Below are 25,443 nucleotides of genomic sequence, written 5' to 3' on the forward strand. Positions count from 1 at the left end.
TCCTAATATTCGTAGCTGAGATAAGTAGGTACACTGGATAAGGCCATACCTAAGGATAACACTTAGAAATCAACCACCAATTACACAACAAAAAAGACAAGATATAGTGCTTCCAGGAATTATAGCACATTATTTCAATGGCTATATGCTGAATTTCTCACCTTAGTACTCAGCATTAAGGATACATATGTAAAAATGCAATGATCTTACACATGAGGACTGTAAAAGGATACTAGTGAAAGCACTGTCAAGAAGAAAGTTGGAAAGGCCCTTAGCATAATTCAGTATGTCAGGGGACACTTCGCTGTTTACCCAACAATCATTGCCTTTCAACCTCTGCTTTCCACTCAGATAAACACTCCTCTATCTCTAGCCATGATTTCAAGGGAGGTGAGCCTCAGCCCAGTTTTGAAGAGTGACTCACAATTGGTAGAAGGCATTCATTCTGTTCTCATTGCCTGGCCAGAAACTAGTTTTGACATGGGCACATGATACCAATGTACCCAAAGAGACAGTGGAATTCTGCTGGGGTCTTGTGGAAAAGCTTCCTCAATAAAATAATGAGGATTAATAAGAAAGAGAAAGTCTCTGTTATTCCACTGGATATGGTTGTGATCTGATAGGGTATCTGGTTCTCTTGCTGTCACTTTATGGTCATGAGGCCTAGAATAAAGAATAGTAAACATACTGAGAACAATTGGGAGTGGAAAACACAAACACATATACACACAACACACATATTCTCACGCACATCAGCTAATGATATCTTCAAATGATTAACTTCTTGCTATGGTAGATGATAAATTACCAATGTTGTTTAAACATATGAATCAGCATTTTCTGCTTACTGCTGCCAAATGATAGAACCCTAATACAAATATTCTTGATTCACAGTCAGGTAATAGTGAACTTGAGAGTTAGAGATTTGTCAGATGTTAGACAACCAATTATAGCTAGTATTTTACTAGTCAATTTCCTTTTAAGTCAATGGCACTGCATCTGAGATGGCTGCTTTCCACCAATGCTAACATGATCATGCCAAGCCAAGCAAATGCCTCTCTGTTCCTGATACATTGTCTTGGTTTGGAAAGCACCATTCTCATTAATAAATAAAGAAAAAAATTAAAGTTTGATAAGGAAAATAATATGCACATAGTTACAAAGTACTATCCCCCCAAAGCACTTAACAATTACAAAGAGGAAAATAAGTAACTCTATAGAAGAGAAGACTGGCAGATACCATCCTAATCAAACAATCAAAGCGAACATTGTCAGTAATGGGACAGAGAAAAATGTGTACCTACTGATAGGATGCAGAGAAGAACACAGTATTATTCCTGTGACATCCCTATGAAAAATGTATACCCTGAATCTAATAATGAAGAGTTGTTTCAAAATGCAGGTTTTATTACAAAATGCAGATATGGTGAACCCAACATATTAAGAGATGATTGTCACTGGGAAAAATAGCTTGTTATCAAATTTTGTAAGATGAGGAGACATTCCATGTCATGAAGGACCAGGGAGAGCACCAGGATTCGACAGAAGGCAGAAGGAGCAGGTGCATTCATTGTAGTAGCCTTTTAAGGAAGGGAAGGGAAAGCACAATAAACAGGTTAGGGATTGATTCCTTTGAATATTTTCAGTGAGCTCTGGGGTATCTCTAGCTATCTCAGGGACTATCTCCAGCTATCTTCTATGTGATTAGGGAAGAAACAATTTTCCTCCTAGAGTATAAGAGCCAGAATGTAGAGGTGGCCCCTAGTATGGGCTCTGAATAGTTGGTTTGCATATGAAAGGCACACTCCTAGAGCATTACCTGGGAGGGACAGTGTCACCCCAGTCAGTGAAGCCCCAATGTCAAAGCATGAAAATATATATGAAATATGGAAATATAGTTAATACAGTTATCTCAGACAAATTCATACTGAGAGATATTAAAAAAAACTTACAATCTTCAAAAAATATCAAAAACATAAAAGTCAGGGGCCTCCCCAGCGGTTGAGCGCTGGGTTGCGAAGCTACCCGCAGCCTCTGCAGTGCCGGTTCGGTCCCCGGCTGCTCCTCGGCCACTGGAGGAGGGTCCCACATGGGGCGCAGACCTCTCCTGCCGCCCGCTGCTCCCCTCAGCAGTGTACTTCAGTCCTTCTGCCTGCTCTGCACCCTGCTCTGGCTCTGGTGAATTCTCTCACCCTCCCACGCTTCTGACTGTACCCAGTGCTTGTATAAATAATAAATAAATAAATCTTAAAAAAAATAAATAAATAAAAGTCAAAGAAGACTTAGAAACTGTTCCAGATAAAAGAAAACTAGAGGTTTGACAACTAAAAGGCAATGTGTGAATGAGATCTTTCGCAATAAAGGATTACTAAAACAATTGGTAACATCTGACTGGAATCAAAAGGTTATGTTAGCATGAATAAGTTTCTGGTTTTGATGGCTGTGTGGTGGTTGTTTATCATAATATCTTTGTTTTGTGATCAAAACGTTCATGGGAAAACTTTTTTGTGTTATACTTCAACTTCTCTGCAAGCTTTTAAACACTTCAGAATTTAAAAAATGCATATGAAGATACAATATAAAATAAAAAAGAAATATAAGACCTATCTATTTTAAATTCAGAAAATATTCTTACAACTCTTATGCTGAATTTTGAATTTTCCTCACAAACTATAACTGCCTCACAGACATTATCACATTTGCTTCACAGCAGGACTGCAGGTATTCAGCTTCCAATGTGGAATGACAGGAAACAAGTCAAGGGAGGGTGGCTGGGGTAGATTCAGCCAAGTGAAAAAGCTAAGCAAGGCTCTGGCTGCTCTGGTTAAGCATCCCAGAAATTAGTAGCCTGTACCGGGATAAATCTCATTGATTCTACCCAACAGTAGGCACAAAGAAGGAACATAGAACAGGTAGCAGCTGTTGACTTCAAAGAGGTTTAGGAACACAGATAAGACACACCATTATTCCCCTATTTCCACAGGGAAATGTGCACTGTGTTGAGCTCTCTGCAGTCAGATCTCCATAATTTCAAGGATTGTTGATTACCCATGACTACACTCTGGCTATTACTTTCCTGCCAGTCTTCCCTTTGCTTCTTCTCAGTTGGAACATAAAAGAATTGGAAAAAGAGTTACTAGTAGGCTAATATTTGCTGCTTCCTGGACATAAGAGAAGAAGGCTGCTTTCTCTCTGGGCTTGGATCGCTAGTACAAGTCTGTCTATGGCTTGTGTTGTACATAGTCTTTATCTGAGCAAAGCACCAGAGCCCTGGGCCAGACATCCAGATAGCAGTTTTTTTTTTTTTTTTTTCATGTATAACCATCCCGTGTAACCAGAGTTAGGCTGTATTTCTACTGAGATGAAGATGGTTCCTATATATCGTTTTCTGAAAACCACCTGAGAATTTTGGGTAATTGCAACAAAAAAACACAAGTAAATAATCTTTAGGACATAATCTTCATAATCTTCAGGACAGTTTCTGACTAGATCTCTGCCTTCCAACATAGTAGTCTTTAGTCACATGTGTCTATTCAAGTTTAAATTAATCAAAACTAAATAAGATTTAAATTCAGTTTTTTTAGTTACAGTCAGGAAATTCAAGATCACAATAACGACAGGTAATTAGTGCCTATAATACAGACAATTTCCATCACTATGGAAAGTTTATTCAAAAACACTGCTGTAGATTAACACAACTTTGCCACACCTTAGCTTTACAATTATTAGCTCTTCCTCCCTCACAATTTGTGAAATGTTTTGATATGTCAGTGCTTTATTTTTGAAGCTATCACAACTTTTCAAAGGACCCACTTCATTAACAGTGAATGTATATACTGAAACACACACACACACATGCACACGCACTCACAATTTCTTCCTGTGAGGAAACATTTTTGTTTACCTCTCAGTATTTTGCCACCGTATGTTCCATACAGTTTTGCTTCATTGAACCTACAGATAATTATTGAATTCCTCCTACATTGAGAACCACATGTTTGTCCCTCCAGGGAAAAAGAGTATACAAGTAACAACTAGATATGAAAATAGCTTGGAGAAGGGAATAAATGGAGATATTGAAGCCTATTATGCTATCTATACCCAGTGACCTGAACTAAAATGGTTATTTGAACAAGGAATCAAAAAACATTAGTAAAAATTAAAGGCCACATAACGGAAAAATCAACAAGATGTAAGGGCTAATTGGACATAAAAGACATGAAGGAATAAATGCAGGTAGTAACTCTAATGCTCTGGCATTAGAAGCAGCCAAAGATTAAAAATGTAAAGTGTTACTGACAGAAACAGGCAAATCAGGTGTGAAAGGAAAGTTATAAAGGAGATTAAATATTCCTTTGAAACAATAAAAGTAAGATATACTACTGGAAATATCCCTCTGATTGTTGAACTAGTAGGCAAAAGGTTTGGAAAATAGCTCTAAAAATCTAAGATTGAAAATACCAAAAACAAGAAGCAAAAGAAAAAAATCAGCTATTTTTCCTTTTCATGAACACTAGCATTTTCACATATTTGCAGTCTGTAATTATGACCTTTTTACTATTCCCAAGTCAATGTTTTGCCAGTTTTCACTAGGTCTCTCTTCTAAGCTTTCATCACAAGTCAAACTTTCTATTCATAGCATTATGGTATTATACTCTAGTGAATTCTCATAATTTGTCTACTTCTTTGTACAATCTCTTAATTACCTTGATGAACAGAAAAGTATTTTTATACTGTGGAAATATACATGCAAAGTCTATATTTTGGAAGGTAGCCCAGTTAAACTGTAATAACACAACCCATTAATGTATAGTTGTTTACAAGCATCACAGGCAATTAAGGGTGTCTTTCAGGTTTAGTGACTACCACAAAAACAACTGTAGATTGGTACCATAAACTCAGTGGACTGATGGTTGCTTTTGATGTTGAACCTGAGAAACACAGCATTTCAAAAAAGGAGTAAGAAGGTTAAAAGACGCTATTTTTTCTAAAGACAAATGATGTGTACATATTTTTGTGATGTTGTGACAGAGCAATTGAAGTTATCATATTTCTTTGTTAGTATGCGTTTCTATGTACATTTTTAAATTTAATATAACTCCAATTTAAGAACCAAGGTCAATAGGACCAAGCTCAATAGGACAATTGGAGTGACCATAGTCCACTTAAAAAGAAGCAAAACAATATAAACAAAACCAGACAATTTAAATGCCATTTAGAAAAACTGCATGATTAAGATTACCTATTGTTAAGTGAATATTTATTTTTATAGCATAAATATGAGGTACCAAGGAGCTACACAAAAAGGAAGCTGTACCTTGTCTAGGGCATCAGGGAAGCTGAGTCCTGAAGGATGAATAAACAATCCAGAAGAAGATATAGGTGCAGGCAATGGATCTTAGTTCTATGACCTTAGAAAAAAGTAATAAAGTCATTATCTATAGCTTTTTAGAACTTTGTGTGAGCTACATGAAAAGCTAAATCACTTGTATGAAAATGTATGATTCTATTAAATAAAATAATGTGAAACTTAAAATCTTCAAATAATGTTAACTATGAAATCTGAGGATTCAATAACCATTTGGTTCTGAGCCACTGTAAAACTTTATTTTCTACACTTGGTCACATTTACCACTCAAAGATTAAAACCATCACTAAGGGAAAAGGAAAAAATGATAAAACTACCACCTTCCCCCAAGGAAAATGTTTCCAATGACTCTAAGATCTTTATGCCCCAGCTGGAGAAATACTATTCCCTAAGTGTGGGAGAATTTGAAGATAATTCAAACACTAACTAAACAGTAGCATAGAAATTTTATATTTTTGGAGTCATTTTAGTTGTTTTCATATGGATCAGGTTACAATGCTATTGGAATATTTTGGCTGAATCACGATCATCAACATGATTGAAAAGTATTTTTAAACTGTTACTTGTTTTGGATGCAGTTCTATACATATGTCTCGTACATGCACAGTTTTAAAGTTTATAAATGTGATTCTGGTCTTTTTGCTCCAAGAAGCAGATTATCATTATTGGGGGAAATATCACTTCATTTTTTTATATTATTATTACACTCTATTACTACTATAAAAGTGACAAAACTAGAAAATCAAGTGAAATATAATTCTGAAATATTAGCAAGTCCATTCTCACTTGCCATTTAATGACAAAAAATGAACACAACCAGTGGACCTCTCTGGTGGTGCAGGGGTTAAAGTCTCAGGGCTCTCAAGCTATTGACAGCCACTATGGCCTGAGTTCAATTCCCGGGCCGGGGAGGTAACCCACATGGCACAGCAGACCTCTCTTGTCTCACCTGCTGCTCCCCTCAGCAGTGTATTTCAGTCAATCCACCTGTTTCGTTCCCTGCTCTGTCTCTGATGAATCCTCTCATGCCCCTCCCCATCAGGCCCCACCTCTGGCCTACATCCTAGTTCTTGTATGCATAAATAAATAAAAATAAATCTTTTTTTAAAAATGAACACAATCAACCAATATAACAAATCAATTAAAAAAAAAAACACTACTGATATATTCATGGAGAAAAGACTTTGAATCCCTCCCCATCCAACTTTATGGTTTTGAAAAAGTCGCCAGATCTCCTTGAACTTTAGTTTCTTAATATGTAAATTTTATTTCAGAAATAGACAATAGATTATGTGAATTACCTAAACAATTTTATAATAATTATATAATAAACAATTATAGTATAATAAACAACTGGGTATTGTATAATAAAAAATTGGGTAATAAATGTTAATGGCTTTCCCTTGTCTTTCCCTAAAGTGTTAGTTGAATTCTGTTAAAATAGTAAAATCTACTACTATGATAGGGAAATTAAATGTTAGCAAGAACTATATTATAAACAGACTAAGTCCCTTCAAAATTGAGTTAATCTTGATTATTGCTTTTAAAAATCTTATTTTTCCATAAAATATTACCCTACATTGATGTTGTCTAAATTAACATTAATTAGTTATTAGGAAGTAGTCAATAAATTGAAAGAGTAGAGTACTTAAGGTTTTATGAGCATAAATTTTGTTTTGCTTTTCAATTCCACATATGGAGAATGGTAAGTTTTCTAAGGCCAATATTCAGAAGAAAGCAACAAAGTCATTACATTTTTCTCAAATATTTTCACATAGTACAATTTTTAAATATGACTTCATATACTTGCAATATATACCTACACAGAAGAACTTTCTTTTACACTTAGGTTTGAGTAAATTCTGAAACTTCAAAATGACACTCCACATGTAATCACCCTTGCTGATACTTACAAACTGTGTGATGATCTTACAAAATATAAGAAGACATGCCAAAAAGACATGAGAAAAGATTTTAATGACAATGTTCCTTTTTAAAATTAAGGAATAACTGACATTACTACCCATCACCATGCATACTTACATATTTTTTTCCTCAAAGAGAACTTTTAAGATCTATTCTCAGTTTTATCATAAGACTAAAAAAAATTGATAAACATTAGAGATACATCTATTGATTCCAAACAGTTGCCATTATATACACTCACTATATAATGAAAATGTTCAAAATATATTTTTCTATTTGGTTTGCACAATAAGGCTACAAGATGAAAATACTTACTCATATTTTACAGATAAAGAAACTTAAACTCAAGGGATTTAAGAAATTTGCTCAAGTTCACAACACTAGTAAATGAAGGCATCATATTTAAATTCAGATTTTCTAAGGCCTCCCCTGTGGCACAGCAGGTTGAACACAGCACTGTGTATCAGTTGCCTGCAGCCTCTGCAACATGGGTTTGATTCCCGGCTGGCCAGGGAGATACCCACATGGCAGAGTAGACCTCTCCTGTCTCGCCCACTGCTCCCCTCAGCAGTGTATTTCAGTGGATCTGCCTGTTCTATTCCCCACTCTGCCTCTGGTGAATTCTCTCACTCTCACGCACCTCTGGCCTGTACCCCAGTTCTTGTATAAATAAATAAATCTTTAAAAAAATTCAGATTTTTCTAACTCTAAAATCTAAGCTCTTTCTACCTCTAAGATAGGAACAGAATTTTAATTTTTCAATATTTTAGTAAATAAGGGGTCAGATTATGGCTATAAAATCAAAATCACTAAAGAACTAATATACATTTGTTGCATCATAGGAAGTTTCCATGTTGTAGTGAAATTAGAAACCAACTCTCAGTCCAGAAATGATTTTAACCCAAAACATATTAGTTAATATAATTATTATAATTATTTATTATTATATACTTCTTACATATGATATATATGTTTATTTAACTATATGAATTTCAATAAGGAAATTAAATTTCTATCACATTCAAGAGATTTTCTAGATATTTTTGCAGATTTTAACTTCTTCAATCTGTAAAAGTCATATGAACAATACATGCTAATGGATAAGTATAAATAGCAAAAAACATCTAAAATCGAAACTAAAATTTCTTCTCTCTCAATCTCTAGTCCCACTCATTTAAAACAGTAACATTTAGTATATACCTAGAAAAGCTCTATTTTCTCATATGTTCAAAAAGTCTTCAATAAGTCATAACACATATAGAGAAAAGTTCACAATTCATGACAGATGATAAATTAGTGTAAAATGAATGCACCCATGTAATCATTACTCAGACTCAAAAATGGAATATTAAAAGTTTCCCCAAAGTGCCCTTCATGCCATCTGCCAAACACTACTCCCTCTCCTCCCCAGATAACTATTATTCTGAATCCTAACATAAATTGGGATGATCATTTTGTTTTATGTCTATTTGTACTCAACATTATTTTGTAAACTTAATCCATGGCATTATAGGTACCAGTGATTTTATTTACTTACTTTATTACTATGGAACATCTACTATAGAGAAATATAGACATACATAGAATAAACTATATTCAATTACATAAACACATATCTCAACTTATGTACCCATCCTACAGTTGATGGACATTTGGGTTGTTTCCAAGTTTGGGCATTAGTGTATACTGCTGCTATGAACACTTTGTTCAAGTCTCTTCATGCTCATGTCTGAATTACTGTTAGGTATTTATATAGAGGTGTGATTTCTAGGTTGTACCATCATTTGTTATGTTTAACTTTGAGAGGCAATGCCAGTTTTTCAAAGTCTTCCAGACTTTGGCTCCTGAACTTGGATCCCATCAGCAGTGAGTGTGAGATTATTAGTTGTTCTACATCCTCCCTGACAGTATAAATCTTGAGTTTTAAAAATATTTTAGATCAAGGGACTAATGTGTTTTGGTGGTAGGTGCTCCATGAAAATAAGACAGGAAGGGGTAGGGTGTATCCTATACCCCCCAAATACAAGCAATGATGTAAACATTACCCCAATTAGAAAAAAATCAGGCAATTTTGGTGGGTATAGAGAGATATCTCACTCTGATCTTAATTTTCCTTTCCCTAATTACTATTTTTTAATGCTTACTTGTCTTTGGATATCCTCTTGGGAAATATTTGTTCAAGTGTTTTGTCATTTGAAAATTGTTTTGTCTATCACTTTGTGATTATCTTGCAGTATCTTGTATATATTTATATCACTACCTGAGAGTACTACAGAACTTTCCTTATCATTTTCATTATTACCATGATGTCTAATTTGATGATCAGAAATTTCCCCCAAAATTATTAAAGCCTAGTTAATCATATTACATTAAGACAGTATCATTTATAATTGCATTGTACATATAAACTACCTAGGAATAAATCTAATAAAAGCTGTAAAAGACATATTCAAAGAGAACTATAAATATGGAGATAAATTTTAAAAGACTTAAATGAATGGAAAGATAGGCCATGGTTATAGTATGATAGGCTCAATATTGGTAATGTGTCAATTTCCCCCAATCAATGCATAGATTCCATGCAATCCAATGTTAAAATGTGTAAGTTATCTTGTGTAAAGTTGATATCAACCAGTTATGAAATTTTTATGGCAATACAATGAGCCAAGAATATTCCAAGCATCTTGATGAAGTAGAGAGAATTTTATATTGTATACCAAGTCCTATTATAAAGCTAAAGTAGTTAAGGCAAAGTAGTAATAGCACTTGGTAGGCAAGGAGACTAATGGAATGGTAGAGTGAGACTAATTGGGAAAAAAATGTCCTTTCTATAAATGATGCTTAGTCATAATTTCCTTTCTTTCTACTTAACAATATATTTTAGCAGTATTTCCATATAAACATTTAAAATCTGACATTTTTAATAGCTACATAATAGTTTGCAGTATGAATACATCACAAATAATTCAACTATTCCCATCTTGACTGATACTTAGCTTATTTCTATATTTTTCCTGTGGGTATCTTTGTAAATATATTCATAGTACAATATTCTAAAAGTAGAATGCTGAATCTAAAAATGTGTGAATTTAAAGTTATTGAAATATTTCTCTCCAAAAGACCACTGCTGCATATCCTTTTTCCAAGAGTTTATAAAATTTCCAGATTGTAACTTAAAAGACAAATCTACCATATTTGATCCACTTCTACTATTCATGACTTACAAAGAGCATTATGAATAAATTTAATCAGTATTTAAGTTAGAATAAAAGTAAAGCCAACACTGCAGATATTTAAAGTTGGGGTTAACAGAGCAAATAGGGTGAAGCACACTATGATCTGTGTGCAAAGTGGTATTAAAACATGAATAGTGAAAATGCAGAAACATTTTTCTCAGGACCAGAAACCAGCCTTGGGCTCAGTGGAGAATGCTAACTCAAGATGCAATATGCTGACTGCAAGGAAAGTGTCCTCAATTGTTATTGGGTGTGATTAAATTACACCCAATTGTAAGAGATTGAGTAAATTGTTGTGTCATCAAGGAATTCTGTAGTATTGAATATTGTGTGGTACCTAAATAAGTGGGTCATCTACTGGGGTGCAAAAATCTCATTAAAGCTTTTCATTGAAATGGTATTTTTGTAACTGGATTGTACTTTTATTACACCCAAGCAATTTAGCTAGTGCTGTCTTCCTTGAAAAAAATGACTCCTTTTTCTCAAATTATACAAATTCTCATTTCAAGCCCTGATTTTTCCCTGAATTCTGCCTTAAAACTCCATTCCACATTGTCAGAATTTGTCTTACAACTCACACTTGCATTTTATCAAACGCAGTTTTGTAGTATTCTTTCATTGCTGCATGTCTAATTGCATCATTCATATACATCAAGTTGCTGAAAATTTACTGTGAGAGGATGAGACTGGAGCTTACTTTGCACTTTTATTGTGCTGTGCTATGCATTTTTAATGTAATATTTAATTTTTGCAAATACTTCTTTAGGTATGCATTAATATCCATATTTTTCAGATGAGAAAACAAAAACTTATATTGTATAGATGTTTTTTCCTTTTTTTTTTTTTTTTTGGTCACATACCTACTTAAGTGGCTATCCTGGAGTAAAATTTAAGTTAATTTTATTTAAAAAGTTACCCAAGACATTATCTTCCCAAAGACTCTATGTTTGTGTGTGTGTGCGTATGTGTGTGTGTGCGCGCGCTGCAGAAATACCTAGTTGCTGGAGGCATTTGAAACTATAAAATTAGTACCATCACTATCACTAAAGTAGAAAGGTTCTGGGCTTGAAGGACTGGAAACAAATTGTAATCCTGATTATATTAATCTGAACATCAGCTCTTCCCTTTTTGAGATGAGAAATGCATACAAAATCTATCTAGGTTAGCAAAAATGCAATCAATTTTTAAGTAGTTGGGTTTTAGAGTAAAAAGGATCTGAGTTTAAATCCACAATCTGCCAATCTTGAACCATGGTTAACTTCAGCAAGTTATTTACATTCTCTAAACCACATAACTTTATCAGTAAAATGGATGTAAGAATCACCATCTGGAAACAACAGATGTTAACAAAAAGGAACTGAGAATATAATTTGGTGCAACCTCTATGGAAAACAGTATGGGGATACCGCAAAAAACTAAAAATGGAAATACCATATTATCCAGCAATACCACTTATAGGTACTAATTCAAAGATTATGAAAACACTAATATGAAAATATTGATGCATTCTTACGTTTATAGTAGCTTTGTTTATAGTAGCTAAGTCATGGAACTTAACTGAATGTCCATCAACAAACAACTGAATAAAGAAACTATGGAATATATAGTCTATGGAATACTACCCCACCATTAAAAAAGATGATATTGTGCTTTTTGAGGTGACTATGATAAGTGATATAAGAAAGTGAAAGACTATAAGCAAATGTTTTTATTCAGCTATAGAATATAAATAACAAATGAGAACAAGCTTGCACTGCTACAAAACACAACAAAAATAGCTGTAAGTTTCTGTGAAAAACATAATGGTTACCAGAAGGTATGGGGAGGAGGTAGAGGAGGGCAGGGTCGGGAATGTGACTGGGACTGGCAGTAAAGCTTTGGTGGAGGATGAGTTAAAAGTGCACCTCTGAAGGTGTGAAGTTGCACTCCCAAAATTATATAGTTATGAAAATGATTAGCAAATCAATTTATTTTCTTTGAGAAGATAATAAATGAAAATAAAAAGATGTAGCAACTAAAGAATGCAATGAATTCTGTCTCTGTCTTAAGTGCAATGGGATGACCATTTGAAATATCAGGACTTAACGGAAAAAAAGGCATACTTCAGATTTTAAAATATCACCATCTCACTAGATTATTAAGATTAAATGGGATTACATATGTATTTATTATATTGCTGGCCCTTATTATGGGTTTTATAAAACTATCATTAGTAATCATTACCATTGTATAAATAGAAAATAGGCATCTATGCTATAAGTATATTAATAATTACGCATAAAGACAATGATTACATAAGATCAAAGAAAGTTTGGATAAGAAAAATAAATAAATCCTTTAGATTTGGTGCCTGATACTTACTAGGTCCATAACAGAGTACTAATTATTAGGCTACAGATATAATTCATGCTTGTGCAGTCAAAAACATTTTTGAAAATTTGTAAGGAAAAATTTTCCTGAATTGACTGGAAAATAAGTTAATCATATGAAGTTAGCTCATTCACTTCTTTTTTTTTTTTAAGATTTTTTTATTTTTATGCAAGAATCAGGGCATAGACCAGAGTCACGGGAGGGTGAGAGGATTCACCAGAGACAGAGCAGGAAGCAGAACAGGCAGATGGACAGAAACACACTGGTAAGAGGAGCAGCGGGCAAGGCAGGAGAGGTCTGCTGCGCCATGAGGGAATCTTCCCGGCTGGCTGGGAATCAAACCCGCACTGCAGAGGCTGCGGACAGCTTCATAGCGCTGCACTCAACCCGCTGCGCCACCCGAGAGGCCCCGCACTTCTTTTTTTTGAATCACAAAATTTCGTAAAATTATTAGTAAGAAGCATTAGGACTCAAGTCATAAAGACACGTATATTAAGAACCTTTGTGTCAGGTGACTTAATGGAATCATCAAATTATCTTATTTTCTCACCTTTTTCTGCATTTAAACAATGAAAATAAAACCAGAGAGATCAAGAACCAGTATGACTAACTCAGGTAAAAATAATGATGAAAATGTTTAAAAGATCTTAAGGAGAATGTATTACTTTTAAATGAGGTTCCTTATCAATCTAACATTTGCAATTGAAGTTAGCAGTCTTTACAAGTGACACTGTTATTGTGGATACATGTATAAGGAGGAAATATATCAATGTATCTTAAGTTTCCTTAAACAAAATTAGAAGCATCTGCAGTATGCAGAAGCAAAAAAGTCAAACTTCATCCAAAAATCTTGTGTACTTGTTTGCAAGAAACTCATTTGAATGCTGGCCTATCAAGCCATGCAAAGCTATTTTAGAAAGAAAAAAAAAAATGGACAGCAGGAGTTAAATTTGATGTTCATTAACATGAAGGGAAATTTCTTGCCCCATTTAACTAATATCTTAGTTGGTACAGTGTGACAAACAAATTTTAGTTGTTAAAATCTATTATACCTGCTTTAAATTGCATCTCTGTATAGCCAGAGGCTCAATAGTTGGTTAAATTCAATTTGAGTTGCCAGGGGCTGTTAATGGGTACGTTTTTCTATTTATTCTCTTAATTGTTCTCCATTTAAATTATCACTGATGATGAAATCTTATGCGCACTACATTCCCACATAATCAGAAGGTCTAAATAATTTTTCCTCTTCAGGATAATGATATGGAACTAAAGGCCCATAAAAATCTTTAGGGATAGTTTTTTGTTGTTTTTTTTTTGTTGTTGTTGTTTTTATAATGTCCTACATTTAATTTCAAAATAAATAATTCTACTTAGGCTTCACCAACATTAAAATATGAAAATAATAAACAAACAAATTGAATGTCATAATTGCTAAGCCCATAGTAGGCTCTTAATAAATGTATACATATGTGCTGATTGACTCACAGGGTATTGCTAGCATTAGGATGCCCTTTGAAACTTTTAAAATGCAAATTGTTCTGTCTAGAGTACAGCTTTATAATTAATGTGTTATGTGTATGTCATGACATTGATATTTCATTCTTTAATTAGTTACTGAGTTTATGATATAATAGCCACAGTAAAATGCAAACAATGAATTGGAAGAAAAATCTATACCTATCATTTCCAGCAGAGGTCTCTAGAGAGCAACTAAAGTTATGGAAATAAACGATATACGTTCAGTAATTTAAATAGAAAATTTAACTCTTCAGCTTTATGTGAACCCTTTCTTTTCACCCACGCCCCTTTCTCTTTTGATGTCTGTGCTCCTTCATCAGATAAAAGGCTGTCTAAAAAACTGATCAGAAGTAGACACAAGAGAACAGGTTAATCCCAAGTGCACCGGTGTAATGTGTCACAAAACAGACAATGTAATTATCTCAGCAGCCTGTTTAACCAGCTAATTCGGCAGCTTTGCATACCAGGGGTGAGCTCATCTGTTCACTATATTACCAGCCAGGACGTTTTTCACCAAGATCACTACAGTTTTACAAAAGCTTGTAAAAGCCAGAGGATTGAATGTTTCCTTGAAAGTGGTCTAACAGCTTTTAGCAATCTTTTATTAATGGGGAAGCAACAGACTAACAAAGAGAAGAAAATGTAGATTAGTGTTGCACAACCAAAAAAAAAAAAAATGAAGTCAATGATATAAATCTCTGTACGTGTTCATTTAAAATGAAATACCTCTCTCTTTATGGGAATCTCTGGAGAAATGCTAAATGACTTAACAGAAATGTGATTTTGATGGCAAAGACTTATAAAGCATAGTTTTGCTTTTCTAAGAGGTAAATTCACTTGCTCCAAATGCATTCTGCATTTTACTAATACCAGCACTGTTTGGGGGAGTGGGCTTTAGAGTTAGACTGACCTGGACTTAAATCCTGACTTGTTATCTTTCTTATCTCATCTTGAGCAAGTTTGCCCCCACCATTTCCTAATCTTTAAGATCTGAATAATACCTGCATACTGCATGGTTACTGAGGGGCTTGCATCACACGGCAGGAAAATGCTTGGCATACAGATATAGAAAAATAAATAGTAGCTGCTTATTACATAATACACACATGGGTTTACATATCTATAAAAAACATATACATCTCACTATATGAATATATCTATGCACTTATATATTGCACACATATATATATATGCATACACACAGGGACACATATAAATATGTTACATATATACAACTCAGTAAAAAATATTAACCCAAACCTCAGAAAACATTCACTTGTTGTCCCACATCTTTTGCTTAAGATGACTATTCACTGATCATAGTGACACCACATGCAGGTCCAGAAACAATCACAGTGCCTTCTGTGTTCAATATTATTCACTGAATAAAATAAACATGATAGATTCAGGGAAGAAAAACACTGCAGAATATATAAAATTAGCATAATTGACAACATTTTAAAACTGATGTTTTGCTACTCTATATTTTCAGCAAATTAAATGTTTACCTTGAAGTAAGTTCCATGTCAAATAGCATAGAAGTAGGTCATGCTTTTCTATGTCACGTGTCTCATCATTTGACATAGTTAAATGAAAACTGTGGCAGGAGAGTCAAAGTCTTAGACAATAATGAAAATAGTCTTAAAGGTGAGGCAAAGATAAAGGAAAGTTCTGGTTCATAGAAAAGTCTGTGCAAGTGTGTTTCACAATATGAAAGAGGCAGAAGACACAAATGGATCTCACTGGCGATGCAAGGTGCCCAAGGAGATGACGTGGAAAAACTCCATTGACAAAGAAGTGGTGAGTAAATAGACTTAAAAGGGAGCCAACCACCATTTCTCAAAGTCTCATGGCATACGAATCTCATGCCTTCAGCAGCAAGCTCAAAGTCAAGGGAAAGGACCAGAAAATCCCCATGCCTTTGGCTTCCATTTGATTCCCCATAAAAACTGTTCTCCACACATTGAGCTGAAATGATAATTAAGTTATGCAGCTCCCGCCTCTGAATTCTCCTGCATGTATTCCTATGACTGACCCCACTATTTCTCCTAATTTATTTTAAATCATTCATTTCAAGTCACTCCACTAAGACCATATTGGCCTACTGTTATGTTGTATTTCTTTTTAAAACAGCCTCAGGCATTTTTACCTACTGTTAATTGTACTTATTTCAGACATCTACAAGGCTTGCTTGCTCTTCTCAGGTCTCTACTCAAATGTCACCTCCTTACACCACCTAGTGTAAAACTGCAATTCCAGTCATTTTCTGTCTTTGCTGCTTTATTTTTCATCATAACACTTACCTGGACTTCAGTTTACATATTTATTTGATTATGTATTTATCATCACTCACTCACTGGAATAAAAACTGAACAAAGCTAGGAAGTTATTTCATTCCTTGGTCTGCCCCCAGTGTCTAGAAAGTCTCTTAGCCACTGGCACTTGGTACTGAGTCACCAGGTACATATGTTTGTTGAATGATGGTGCAAAAAGATCAGTAGCTGACTTGTCTGTCCTTCCACCACATTCTGTTCCCTCTAGTTTCATACTGCACTGTGATTGTTAATGGCCATGATCTAGAGCCACCATTAGGCTGTCAGTTCCTTAGGCAGGGCAGGAACTAGATCAACTCTGACTGTAGTGTCTGGTACACACTGGCATTGGAAGAAATATATTTGTCTACTATACAAAAAAATTTTAAATGAAGGAAAAAAAGACTAAATATTAAAATTATTGAAGCATCATTACAGCTGAGAATCATAGTATATTTCCAAAAGAAGAAAAACATGTCAAGATAATACTTCCATGATATAAAAAGTGACCTAGGTAACAAACAGCTCTCTGCCTCAGTAATTAATAAGTACCAGGCAGTGACTGCATGTTGCAGAATTCTCATTATACCTCTTTCAGGGTCCTATTATTATCATTCCTAACATATAGGTGTAGAAATTAAGGCAAGTTGTTAAGCACCTTGCTCAGGATCATACAACTGATAAACCCTAGCACTGAATCCTAGTCAAAGTAACAGCTCACTTTTTGAGTCCTTGAAAATCTACTCTTCAGTCAGATCTCAGATACTCAAATATCATTTTGTCCCTTTCCTTTTTCATTAATAACCCATTTTCTACTCTTCTTTTCTAACAAACAAGTTAATATCACTATATTAAAACTTAAACCTGGAAAGTTTCAGTAAGATTTGGATACTAAACTCTCAAACATACTTAATAATAACTATGTATCATTCCAAAAAGGAGGGAGGTGAGAGGGGGGTGTTAATGAATGTTAATGTTGCCCTTGGAGTGGTAGAATTTAAATTTCATAAGTCTCCTCAATCTATTTAACAGAGGAAAAAATGCTGCCATCTTTTAATAAAACCTGCATTTCAAGGCACTTCTATGATTTATGAATTTCACTCCCATAGAGAACGAGTGATATATAGCTGGAGTCTAACTCATTCCAACTCCTCATGAGTATTTTGCAACTCCATATCATCTCAAAATCAATAGGTATTTAATACTGAGATGTATTTAGGTTTGAAAGATGATAAAGATTAGATTGTTATTCCTCGTATGAGCTTCTATTGATATATTTTCATGTTATCACATCAAACACCTTAACTTTTTTAGACTCATTGGCCACTATTATTCAGTTCCTGTACATACAATTTACCCTTACACTATGCTTGCAGACAATATTAATTTTCATGAGTTAAACAGGGTCATCAGTTTATTACTAAGAATTGTATGAAATTAGGCAAATATAAAGTATTATATTTAAGTAGTGACTATGTGTAGTAAATTAATAATCACACTCACTACAAACCTTTATTTTCAAAGTTTTATTAATTTTTCTTTTGTTATCAAATAATTTATATAGCTTTACTCACAAAGCTCATCATTTTAAGGCACTTTTCTTTTATTCACATGTCTATTGATTTACCCAACAAATGCTTTTGAGAGCATATCTAATAGGTCTCTGTTTGTACTAGGAAAACAGCTGAAGGAAAAAAAAACATATAAAACAAGTGAAAAATGATGTACAAAGGAACCTTTAAATCCCTTTATAACTGAAAAGTTAAGTGAATATCCACAAGTTTTGTCACACACTACATGCAGGGTCAGGTCCTGTGTTTGAAAGTAATGTAGCAGTACCTGAGAGTTATATCAGCTCTCTCTCCATTACCTAAGGAGTCATATAAAACACATACATTGTGAATGTATTATCTATTCTAATATTTGAGCATACAAATTATAAATATGTAGATTGTTCAACATTTCACTATGTTATTGAGGCATATTTGGAATTTATTTCTATGGAATCTTTAAGAAAAAGAAATTGTTCTTATCTTTTGGTGATGGCTTAGGTGCGTTTGGGGATAAAAAACAAAGAATCAATTCAAAAGTCCTTGTGTTCCATGTAGAAGGAATCCTGAGATGAGGTAGAGAATCTTTGTGCCCAGAATGATAGTTAACGCCATTTAGTTGGGGCATAATGGTAATGTTGAAGAATAGGAGGAGATAATGCTGAAAAGCATTATGGCAGGGGTGTTGAAAGCTGTACTTGGCAGGTCAAGGAGTTGATGTTCTTCTAAAGAGAATAACATGATCAGAATTGGGCTCTGAAAAGCTTAATCTGAAAAATGAGAATGAACAGGGAGAGGCGAGCAAAGGAGAAGGACATTGACTAAGGGAGGTCATAGGTATTCAACACAAAGAAGGCCTAAGCCAGAAGAACTGAAGTAAGGATGAAAACACAACAAAAGGTGTTGCAGAAAGAGTATCAAAAGCACTGGGAAGTGGATTGGATTTGAACTTGAGAGGAATTTACACACAAAGTAAAGCAACTTTTAAAGAATCTATCTCATTAAAGTTTCTAATTTGAAGAATCAGTACAAAGAATTTTAAAGTCTCCTCATCTAAGACAGTCACTAGATAAATAGAATTGCTATTGTAGGAAATGTTAATATTTATTAATAATATAATACATGTGATCATATGCTAAACATTACATTTATGTATTAATTAAAGTTATTTAATAATAAACTAGCATTTATAACATACACAGAGATAGCACAATAAAGATGTTACATATTATATTAACTATCTAGGTAATACCACAATAAACTTACAGATAGGTACAGTTATTATTCCATTTTTACAGGAAGATTGAAAATGAAAGAACTAAGCAAGACTAAGCCAGAACTTGAGCTCAACTCTGCCAGACTCAGCATGAGTACTTAGTCAAAGAAATAAGTGAAAGAATAATTTCTCTTACCTGAAGACCACAGAAGCTGAACAATTCATCCTACCTACTTTTCAAAATGAAATATCCAAATCTTTTATTCAAATGTGACAAATATCTATTGTATGTCCACCATGAGTCAACTTCTGCCTTAGGTGCCTAGTATCAGGATTTAGGTTCTAAATTCCTACATGCAGGGATAAAGACAAGACATAAGCATTAAGAGAATATTGTTTCCATTCATGATGCTCAGCCTCAAACACTCTGAGCCTATGATCACAGGAAACAGGGTTGGGGGCCCGGAGGAAAACTGGGGGGAGTTAAGAGGCAAACATTTTATTTATGTAGTGACATGAAATTGCCCATTGAAGACAAAATGGTCTTCAAGGGCTAGAATGGAGAAGTAAGTAAGGTCTAAGAATAGAGGTGGTGTGTGCTGGAGTCTTTCAGAAAAAGAAAGTCATTTCTGGTGCTTCCCCATTTTTGGGAAAGAGATGTTCCAAGAAAATGTTTCAGGAAATTTTACTCTGCCCTGTATAATCAATCTTAAGTGTTCTCAAGAAATATTTAAAAGCGACTCACAATATATTTAAAGACTTTGGGGGATTGGAATTTTGTTATTCATGAATGCATCACTGTGATAATCAGCATATACTTAGATAAAGCAACTATCTTTTTATATACAAGCCATAATATGTATCATGACTACTCTGAGAAGTGATCCCAAATAATCTGATTTTAATAATCATTAAAATACCAAACTTTAAAAATGAATACATTCCCTTCCTTTTGTAAATTAGAGCAGATTCAAGAATATCTCTCTCGATAATACTGTTACTAATTCAATTTCTGAAAATTTTTTAAGAGGGTGAAAATGAGGTAGAGGCAAAACAAGCAGGAGAGCAGTTAAATCTAAACTGCCTGGAGTAAGAGCAAATAGGGTCATCTGCCATTAGGAGTTTAAATTATAAAAACAATCAACCTAGGGGAAAGTGGATTGGGGAATCAGGAGTGAGACTGAGAAATTAGGGATTGAGAATGGCAACTTCAAAAAAAATCACGTAATGACCACCCACCTTTCTATCTCCCACTTCCACAGTCCTATATTCTGCCTCCCACAAAACTCTAGTAGTAAGTCTATCCATATTTAGAAGAAATAAAGAAATATTAGATCTCTGACTCACTAGTACATATCCCAAATTGCTTCTGATGTTTCTTTAACTTCATATATTAGGGACTGATTTTTTTATATTTATTTTCTTTTGCTTTGCTTTGCATCCTATTTTCCCTGAATCTAGCTTTTTTCCTCTAATGTATGTTCTTTCATAACTACCATCACCAATACATTCATATTCTTAAACTAGAATCTAACTCTGACAAAGGTTTGAGAAAAGGCATGTAAAAAGAACTCTGGCAAAGATTATTAAATATCATTTCCTGCTTACCTTTTTCCTACATATTTTAGATTTGAATTCCTGTGAAATTCTTTAGATAACTTACCCTGACCTTACTCTCATTTATGGATACTATCTTGACCTTTGTCGTGACTGTCCAAGTTTGTTCATCCACTTCTTGGCCAATTATATCTTTCTTTTAGACCACAAAAAAAAAAAAACAAAACCCCTCTAGCTTCATTCTTTCTTAATAGTCCCTTATCTGGGGTCTCCCTGGTGGTGCAATGGGTTAAGTTTCAGCACTATGAAGCAATCAGCAGCCACTGCAGCAGGAGTTCAATCCCGGGCCAGAAAGCTTAACCACAAGGCGCAGCAGACCTCTCCTGTCTCACCTGCTGCTCCCCTCAGCAGTGTATTTCAATCAATTCACCTGTTCTGTTCCCCAATCTGTCTCTGGTGAATCCTCTCACACACACCCCCACCTCTGGCCTGTACCTCAGTTCTCATATGCATAAATAAATAAATCTTTTAAAAATATGGTCCATGACCTGAACCAATCCCATCCTTAACTATCCTGTTACTTCACTGCTACATCAGCAGGGAAGTGAGAAAGACCAAGTGCAAACATAAAGACTAGTCCAGCAGAATGCAGAAAGCCTGGCATAGAGGAGATCATGTACTATACTGAGAAGTTTAAGTAGAGGATGATAGGCATCAAGAATTCATTTTAGGAAGATCTGGGTTTGCACTTAAGATTTTAGATCCAATTGAAAAAAGACTCTTAAGACAGAGTTTAAATGACCAAGTAGACATGTCAGTGGACATAGGTAAAAACTAGGGATAATGAGAGGAATTTACACACAAAATAAGGCAACTTTTTAAGGCAAAATGAAGGAAATCTTGCCATTTGATCAGAGATCCAAATTAAAATAATGATGGGGAGGATGAGTATGGATCAAGAAACCTAAAAATCATTTTGGTGTGGTATAAACAAGTAGCCTGAAGAGGAACAAACAAAAGATGTGAATGATTCTAGGTCAAGAACAAGATACCTCTAATTTTGGTTCTAAAGATGTCCCTCTTGGTATAGGTTACCTTTACTGCTTTAAAGAGTGAAACAGCATTTTAAAGGCACTTTTTATCACTAATTTTAATAGGAGCAAGCTACAGAATTACTTACATTCATTACTAACTTTTAAAATTATTATGTATCCAAATATGTAATATATTTGCTTTCTATCCCTATTAATCCATTCTACCACCAAAGCATGGTGTTTGCTCATTCAGAAATATCTAGTTTAATATGAACTAAATAGTTATTTACTCTATAACAAAGAACTTTGTTCTAGTTAAATTTTTGCAAGTGATTTTCATGAAATAGAATGTTAAATGCTGTCATTTGCCAAATTATGTGGATACTTTATACCTTTCGGTGGTGTCAGGAGTGAGTATGTAAGGGGATTAAGAGAAAAAAAAATGTTGACTCCAGTTCTGATTGTTGTTCTCACCTTTGCCAACATTCTGTTCTGAGTATGTTAGATTATTTCATTTGCTCACTTTACTCTAATGTAGACTCTTCATGTACTACAAAACCATACAAAGGCTAATTGCAAAGCTGTAGGTAAAGCTACATGAGATCCTCTGTAAGAGGTATGTATGAAGGACAACATATTATAATTAAGACAATTTCCACAGCCTTGAAATCCTTGAAAGGCCCTAGGCTTGGTTGGTTTGGTGCCAGAATGTATCACTTTGACAGCCAACAATCATTGCTTATTTCATTTTTTTTCTAATAAAGAGAACCCTTCTGGCATACTATTTCTGCATGTTACATCACCACACTACCACAGGAGACTGATGGGTTTCCATTGATTTAAGCCAGCACTCAATATAATATGATACATGCTGGACAGGACAGGCATTTTTAGCTTGGCAAATGAATGGAAAAAAAAGTAATGTTAGTTTCTCTTCAACAATGTAGTACTATTTATTGCTTTTGATTCTATTAACTTCTTCCATTCAATAATATTCTAAAACAAAAAAAAAAATAAATATCTAAAAACAGCAATGTATTCAAAGAAGACATACAAATGACCAACAGATATATGAAAAGTATTCATATTCCTTAATCATGAAAGCAATGCAAATTAAAACCACAATAAGATATCACCTCTCACCTATTGGAATGGTTATTATCCAAAAGACAAGAAGTAACAAATGTTGGCAAGGATGTGAAGAAAAGGAAATCCTTGTGCACTTTTGGTGGGAATGTAAACTGACACATCCATTATGGAAGTCAGTATAGAAGCATCCCCAAAATTAAAAACAGAACTGCTATATGATCTAGTAATCCCATTTCTGGGTATCTGTTAGCCAAAGAAATAATGTTTGTACACCCATGCTCACTGCAGCATTATTCAAAATAGTTAAGGTATGGAAACAACCTAAATGTCAGTTGATGCATTAATGGATAAATAAAATATGATATATATTTATGTATTTTTATAGTTCTAGAATGGAGTATTATTTGGGTATAAAAAAGAAGGAAACCCTGACATTTGTGACAATATGAATGATCCCAAGGACATTCTGCTCAGCCAAATAAGCCAGATACAGGAATGTAAATTTTTTATGTTCTCATTTAAATGTAGAATCTAAAAAGTTTAACTCATAGAACCAAGGAGCAGAATGGGATTTGCCATGGGTTGAGGGCTGGGGGAAAATGGGGAGATTTTGGTCAAAGAGTACAAACATTCATTTATAAAATAAATAAATTATAGTAGTTTAATGCATCACATAGTGACATTAGTTAATAATACTGGATGGAATACATGAAATTTGCTCAGAATGTAGATCATAAGTATCTTTACCACTCACACAAATGGTAACTATTTGAAGTGACTCATATGTTAACTTACTTATGGTAATCATTTCACAGTGTATACATATATTAAATCATTACATTGTACACTCTAAACAATCACATATTAATAGCTTTTTCCATAAATACTAAGTTATGTTATTTTAAAAAGTAGATTTAGGGTTAGAAACCTCAGAAGTGCTAAATGTATTGGATGAGTTAAGGAGAAGCAGCCCACAGAAGCACAGAAAAAAAGTGAAAGAAAGTCAGGAATAACCATAGAGAGCTTTGTCATAGAAAGCAAAGTGTTACATCCCCCACTATAAGAATATATTAAAAATGGCAGCAGCAACTTGCTTAAAAAAAGAGTTCAAGTATGAAAAGACCTGAAAGTGACCACTGGCACTGAGAACTCAGATTGATAATGGCTTCATAAAATAGTTTCAGCAGGTTAAGGCAGAAAAGGAACACTATGCAGATGTATGAATAGAGATCTAGATTCCAGACATAAATGGGAAGTCAAGAAAATGATGGGGGCAGTCAAATGGAATTCTGGTGAAACAAGGGCAAGACAGACTTTTTTTAAGCTTTGGAGAAAGGCGTATATTCATTACCTATACAGAAAGAGCCAACAGAAGAACACAGATTAAAAACACAGTTGAGAGAGAAGAGTGTTGGGTCCATTTTGAATTCTGCCTATGTGTTCTGCTATCAATTAGACTTTGGAACTAAATCTTTGTTCAAATATAATGCTTGAAGCTCTAGCAACATCTGAGTCTTAAATCATGCTGCTTCATTTCTGTTACTTTCTGACTTCCTTACAGGTCCTAATTCTTGAGCTCTGGTAGTATGGCTTGTAATCAAGTCCTCAACTTGACTCCTAATTCATACAAATTATTTTCCTGTTCAAAGTTCCCACCTTTGAACAGGATTCCTCTGTCTAGAACTGAGATTTTCAATTTATAATCCACTTACTTCTTAGGTGTGGTATAAACACTGTTAATTGCCTACCTCACAGTATTTTCCATCTCCTTTTCCCTGGTTATTATAACCCCAATTATGCTAGAGTTGTTTTTTTTTTTTTTTTTTAAGATTTATTTATTTATTTATACAAGCACTGGAAACAGTCAGAAGCACAGGAGGGTGAGAGAATTCACCAGAGCCAGAGCGGGGAACAGAATAGGCAGACTGATGAAATACACTGCTGAGGGGAGCAGTGGGCACGGCAGGAGAGGTCTGTCACACCAGGTGGGACCCTCGCCAGTGGTCAGGGATTGAACCCGTGCCACAGAGGCTGCGGGCAGCTTCGCAGCCCAGCACTCAACCACTGCACCACCAGGGGAGGCCCTATGCTAAAGTTTAAGTGACTATAGATATTTAAAGAGGTTGAGCTCCTTCCAAGCCCCCAAAAGGGAATCACAGCTATTATGTAACTTCTATTCCTCTGGATAGTGACTTGTTTACAAAGGAGATATATCAAAAAAATTCTCATCAGCAGCTGGTCTTCAGAAAAGGAGAAGCCCTGGGGAA

The 25,443-nt window shown here is 34.4% G+C and overlaps 1 protein-coding gene across 16 annotated transcripts in view; it reads right to left on the reverse strand.

Annotated features, from left to right (window-relative positions):
* LOC119256170 (ribose-phosphate pyrophosphokinase 1-like) overlaps window positions 1–25,443 on the reverse strand; it is a 301,237-nt gene that overhangs the window by 103,191 nt on the left and 172,603 nt on the right. For 13 of the 16 annotated variants that reach the window (XM_054700049.1, XM_054700053.1, XM_054700045.1 and 10 more), the window contains one exon: window positions 5,318–5,411. The exons of 2 other annotated variants lie outside the window; for them this stretch is intronic. The gene's annotated coding sequence lies outside the window, so the exon portion shown is untranslated. Of the gene's footprint in view, window positions 1–5,317; window positions 5,412–15,678; window positions 15,800–25,443 lie in introns of all 16 variants that reach the window. One more of the 16 variants, XM_054700055.1, reaches the window with a different exon arrangement.

This window comes from Talpa occidentalis, unplaced genomic scaffold (assembly GCF_014898055.3).
Source record: "Talpa occidentalis isolate TD23 unplaced genomic scaffold, MPIMG_talOcc4v2.1 talOcc4.3, whole genome shotgun sequence".
Classification (NCBI taxonomy): Eukaryota; Metazoa; Chordata; class Mammalia; order Eulipotyphla; family Talpidae; genus Talpa; species Talpa occidentalis.